Source organism: Chlorocebus sabaeus, chromosome 1, assembly GCF_047675955.1.
Source record: "Chlorocebus sabaeus isolate Y175 chromosome 1, mChlSab1.0.hap1, whole genome shotgun sequence".
Classification (NCBI taxonomy): Eukaryota; Metazoa; Chordata; class Mammalia; order Primates; family Cercopithecidae; genus Chlorocebus; species Chlorocebus sabaeus.
In genome coordinates this window covers 83110852-83117146 of record NC_132904.1, presented here as the reverse complement: position 1 = coordinate 83117146, position 6295 = coordinate 83110852, and the positions used below count along the sequence as shown (strand labels likewise).

At 37.2% G+C, this 6295-nt stretch overlaps 1 pseudogene; it reads right to left on the bottom strand.

Moving 5' to 3' along the window:
- Positions 1-212: 212 nt before the first annotated feature.
- LOC119626597 (protein tyrosine phosphatase type IVA 1 pseudogene) lies at positions 213-798 on the bottom strand (annotated as a pseudogene).
- Between the last annotated feature and the right edge of the window lie 5497 nt (positions 799-6295).

Below are 6295 nucleotides of genomic sequence, written 5' to 3'. Positions count from 1 at the left end.
TAAAAATACACAAATTTTGTACTGGGGATCTTGGCATCTAATCTGCAGATTTCTTATGTATTTTTTCTGGCATGGGAATAGCACTAAGCCAAACATAGAAGTTGCATTTCTGTTAAATTCGTGGCTTTTCAATATCCCTGTGGAAGCTTCATCAGACTTATTCACTAAGCCCATATGTTGGCTAAAATGTACAATAAATTAGGTCTTGTCTGAAGTCCCACTTTCAAGGCAATAGCATCAGGCAGTCAGGTTTATTGAATACAACAGTTGTTTCTGTGACCACTGGAGTCTTTGAAGCAAAGCCGCATTTGAGAACGATATTTCTCCAAATACAAAAGTTGCTTGCTGTTAAAAGCGCCGCGCCGTTTTTCTCTTATAAACTGTACTGCATCTTCGTTTTTCATTCCACTTTCAATTAATGCTAGGGCAACAAGCACCGGAGTCCTCCCAAGACCTGCAACACAGTGAACGGCAATACAACAACCAGGTTCTTCACGAAACTTAACGTCTACAAGACTTAACCAGTCATCAACAATCTGGTTGGATGGTGATGAACCATCATCAAAAGGCCAATCCAGAAACTGGATGCCTTCTTTCTCCACAAGAGCAGGGTCATAAGTTGCTTCACATACTCTTACCATTGTGGTAACCCCGTATTTCTTAAGTTCTTCTATAAATCTGTTTAAGGTCGAATTGGTTGGGTTGTGTATGATTAGAAATCTCATGTTCCCGTATGTGACTTCCACTGGAGCTGGGTGATTCATTGGAGCCATGTTAATTTAGTTAAAAAGAAAAAAAAAAAAAGACACTGATATGGTTATGAAAAAAATTAAAAATTTTTGAATACAGAAACGATGTCAAGAAACTGAAGTCTATGCCAATATACTCCACTTGAAATTCACAGAGCTTTGAATATGAAGTTGATACTGACAGGAAATGAAATGAACCTTCCAACAAGAAGCCACGGTTCTTCAACTCAGTAATTCTCAGCCAATGGAAAGGAAGTGCGCCAAGGGTTACCCCATCTAGGTCAGAACTCTTGTAAAATGCTCTGATGATCTCAGTTCTACACTTCTGTGTCCAGGTGACCTGCTTTGCGGGGGCTTCTTGGTGGGGCAGTAACGACTCTCCACCAATTCATTTGTCCTCATAAAGGTCGTGCTGAACCTGGCAGTAATCTCCAGGGCCCTTCAGAAACTCCATAAACACACGATCAAGAGCACCACAGAAAGGAATATGTTTACTCAGAACAATGGTGGCCTAACCATACAGCTAGGCCCGCAGCAGCCGCAGCACGGCCCGGAGCAGCTGCAGTCGTCGCGGTGAAGCTGCGGTGGGGTATCAAACTCTAGGAGGACCACCTGAGCGCCTCCACTGAGCCGACACGCGCACGCCGAGGTGCCGTTGCGTCACAAGCCCTCTCTTTCGTAGACCGCGCGCGACGCGCGAACCCCTTCACTAATCGCGGTTGGGCGGACCAGTGAGGACGTCATCACTGCCGCCGCCGACGTGAGCCCGTTGCTGAAGCGAAGAAGCGCTGGATGAATCCCGAGTTTCCTTGTCTCCCACTGGAGAGGAGAGGGACTGAGGAGCGACGCGCGGGTGGTGGGATAGGAAGCATGGAAGAGGCTGGACAGAAACTGCAGGAAGACAAGGTAAGGTTGCGGAAGATTTCCCAGCCGTTGACTCTGACTAGTGTATCTTTTTCTACCTGTTTCATGTTTGTGTCTCTTGGGAACAACATAATATTTGGCGCTTTTTTTTCCCGCATAAATCCAGTCTGACAAACTTTTTTAGCTGAAAAAGCACGTATGCATTTTTGCCCTCTTATTTTGTGCTATTTGACCTATATTTCTGTATTTTTTACCCTTTCTTGACTTGTTTTGGATTAAGGTTTTCCCTCTACTCTTTTGGAAGTTTTCATTGGGGCTAATACTTCCGTAGCACTTATTTTAGGGTAAGCGCTGTTCGAAGCTTAATCTAAATGTAATACAAAACCCCTATGAATTAGATACTAGTGTCATTTCTACTGTCCTGTCTTTAAAAACCTAGGGATAGAACGGTAATTTGCCTAAGGTCACACAGCTAGTAAATGGCAGGGATGAGACTTTTTAAAAAAAAAGAACTAATTTTTACTTTTATTATAAATTCAGAGGGTGCACGTGCACATTTGTTACATGGGTATATTGCGTGACGCAGAGTATGAATGATGATTCTGTCACCCAGATAGTGAGCATAGTACCCAATAGGTAGTTTTGCAAGGCTAAGATCTGAATCCCGGAATTTTGGCTCTGGAGTCTGCCTCTCTAATACATATGGTCTATTATATATCCTATTTCTGTTCTTTTAGTGCTTAAATAACTTAGAAAAAGTCAAACATGGTTCAGAATCTTTTCCTGTCTCTTGAAGGAATTCAGTATGCTTTAACTATTAATGTTGTCAAGCATCTTAATCTTTTAACGCCACAAATTGGACATTATATTATTGTTTGTACAAATCAATGTTTGTTTACGTTTATTCATATTATCAGTTTCTTTGCTCACTATTCCTTCTTGCAGCTCGATTCTTTCTGAGGTTACTTTCTTTTATCCAGAAGCATTTTTTTGGAGGTTCCTTTGAATATCTGATCAACTTTGATAAATGTTTTATATATGCTAGAAAATCTCTCACTGTTGAATCCATTTCCCTTATTGTTAGTAAACCATATTTTGTTTTTTTCTTTAGGTTTCTTTTTTGGCTTTTTTCTAAAATTCTTTTACTTTCCCTTCATTGTTAAAAGTTTTGCTGGGTACACAATTTTACCTTGACATTTTCTTTCAGCCATTTGAAGGAAGGAAGAAAGGGGCCATGTGAAGGCCAGGAAGCAAAGTCTAGACATTTTAGAAAATTCTAACAGTTGTTAGAGAAGAAACCTGAGAATAAGAATATCTTCAGAGGGCTGAGAGAAAATGTCAGTATAGAATTGTGTACCCAGCAAAACTATGTAAAAATCAAGGCGAAGTAACAGAATTTCAGGAGGAAAAAAGCCAAAAAAGAAAAGTGAAAGGGAAGTTTCAAGAGCAAATTAAATCCTTTACTTTTGATAGCCTAAGCTTGTAAAAATGGTGAAGGAAAGCCATCTAGAACAGGGATTCTTGGCCTGTGGTCCAGGGGGCCTAGGAAACTTGTAACTGCATGCAAAATGTTGTATAGCAATATGTACCTGTTTTTAGGAGAAGGGTATATATTTTTCATCAGATTCTTAGAAGACTCCATGACTGCCCAAAACATTGAAAACCACTGAAATAGGAAATCCTTTGATACATTAATCGGTCTGGCTGTGCTGTATTTCCGGAAAAGATAGAACTTGATGATAGCAAGTTGGGGCTAATTACAGAGTTAGACTAATACAAGAATAGTAGTTAACAATGAGGATCATTGAAGACGATCCAAATTACAAAGACTTGCTCAGAAATCTGCTGTTTAGTGAAGGACTATAATAAAGTTTGATTCTTAAAACGGTTGAATGATAGAAAACATTTTAGACCTTATGTCTATATAATTCATATAAGCATGCCTCTGTCTCAGCCTTCATAGACTGGAGCACACAGCCTTGACATCTGTTGTCATGATCCCTTCTTCTCTTCACCTGGCTTTTTCCTGTTTATCCTTAAAATTCAGTTTGGGCTTCATCTCCTCAAAAAGCTTTGCACTCTGTGCCATGGTACACTTACCAGAAGGAATCTACCTTGTTCTTCTAACAACCAATGCACAATGCTATTAGGTTTTTACCTTGTTATACAGAGGTTTTCTAGTTTTTACCTTGTTATACCAGAGGTTTCACAATGGTATGAAACTAGAAATCATTAACAGGAGGAATTTTGGAAAATTCACAAATACATGGAAATTAAACATGCTCATGAACAATCAGTGTGCCAGTGAAGAAAATAAAAGGGAAATCTAAAAATATCTTGAGACAAAAATGAAAACACAATATACCAAACTTTATGGAATGCAGCAAAAGCAGTTGTAAGAGGAAAGTTTATAGCAATAAATGCCTACACCAAGAAAGAAAATTACAAATAACTAAAAGTTACACCTCAAGGAATTTTTTTAAAAACCCTAAGCCTAAGTTAGTGGAAGGAAAGAGATAATAAAGATCAGACCAGAAATAATCTAATCTCTATTTTATTTCTGCTCTGAACATTAGAAAAACAATACAAAAGAAACTAAAAGGTCATTTTTTGAAAAGATAAAATCAACCAGCCTTTAGCTAGACTAACCAAGAAAAGAAAAAGAGAAAAGATTCAAATAAAATCAGAAATAAAGAGATGTTACATTTGACAACACAGAAGTACAATGGATCATGAGAGACTATTATGAATAATTATTTGCCAAAAACTTGTGTAACCTAGAAGAAATGGATGTATTCCTACACACATACAAACTGCCAAGACTGAATCATGAAGAAATAGAAAAATCTGAGCAAACCAATAATGAGTAAGGAAATTGAATCAGTAGTAAAAAGTATCTCACCAAAGAAAAGCCCAAGAACAGATGGCTTCACTGCTGAATTCTACCAAACATTTAAAGAAGAACTAATACCAATTCTCTACAAACTGTCTCAGGAAAAAAAAAAACAAAAAAAACTAAAACAAACAAACAAAAAGAATGGGAGATAATACTTTCAATACTGGTCTTTTTAGGACCAGTATTACCCTAATACCAAAGCCACACAGGCACATCACAAGAAATGAAAACTACAGGCCAATATCCTTGATGAGCATAGATGCAAAAATCCTCAACAAAATACTAGCAAACCAAATCCAACAACACATTAATAGGATCATTCACCATGATCAAGTGGGATTTATCCCTGGGTTGCAAGAATGGTTCAATATTCTCAAATCAATAAATGTGATATATCACATGAACAGAATGAAGGACAAAAATCATATGACCATCTCATTAAATGCAGAAGAAGCATTTGACAAACTCAGCATCCTTTCATGACAAAAACACTCAACAAATTAATTGCAGAATGAATATACTTCAGCACAACAAAGGCCATATATAATAAGCCTACAGCTAACATTATACTCAACACTAAAAACTTGGAACTCTTTCTTCGAAGATCTGGACCAAGGATGTACACTCTTGCCACTTCTGTTCAATGTTATATTGAAAGTCCTTAGAGCAATAAAGCAGAAGAAAGAAAAGACATCCAAATAGGAAATGAAGAAATAAAACTATTGTTATTTGCTGACAACATAATTTTGCATACAGAAAACCTTAGGCCAAGTGTGGTGGCTCAAGCCTGTAATCCCAACCCTTTGGGAAGCCAAGGCAGGAGGATCACTTAAGGCTAGGAGTTAGAAACCAGCCTGGTCAACATAATGAGACCCCCATTTCTACAAAAAAAAGAAAAAACCCTTAAGATTCTAACAAAAAGCCATTAGAATTGATCAACAAATTCAGGAAACTTGCAGGACACAAAATCAACACACAAAAGTCAGTAACATTTCTTTACATTAACAAGGAACTTTCCAAAAAAGAAATCAAGACAACTATCATTTATAGTTGCTACTAGAAATAAATTACTGAGGAATATGTTTAACCAATTAGGCAAAAGATTTATATAAAGACAACTATAAAACATTAACAAAAGAAATTGAAGAAGACAAATAAATTGAAATAGATCCCATGTTCATGGACTGGAAGAATTAATATTGTTAAAACGTCCATACTACATGAATCATCTGCTGATTTCAGTTCAATATCTATCAAAATTCCAATGTTATTTTTCATAGATATAGAAAAAACAATCCTAAAATTCATACGGAACTACAAAACAAACAAACAAATAGCCAAGGCAACTGTGACCAAAAAGAACAAAGCTTGAGGTATCACACTACCTAATTTCAAACTATACTACAAACTGATGGTAACTGAACAGCATGGTACTGGCATTAAAATAGACATACGAACCAATGGACAGAATAAAGAACCCAGAAATTAACCCATGTATCTACAGTCAATTGATACTCACCAAAAGTGCCAAGAATATACAATGGGAAAAGGACAGGCTATTCTATATATGGTGCTGGGAAAACTGGATATCCATAGACAAGAGAATGAAATTGGACCCTTATCTCACACCATATACAAAAATCAACTCAAAATGAATTAAAGACATAAACATAAAACCGGAAACTGTAAAACCACTAGAAGAAAACACAGGGAAAACTGCATGACATTGGTCTGGGCAATGATTTTTTAGGTTTGACCCAAAACTACAGGCAACATATGCAGTAAA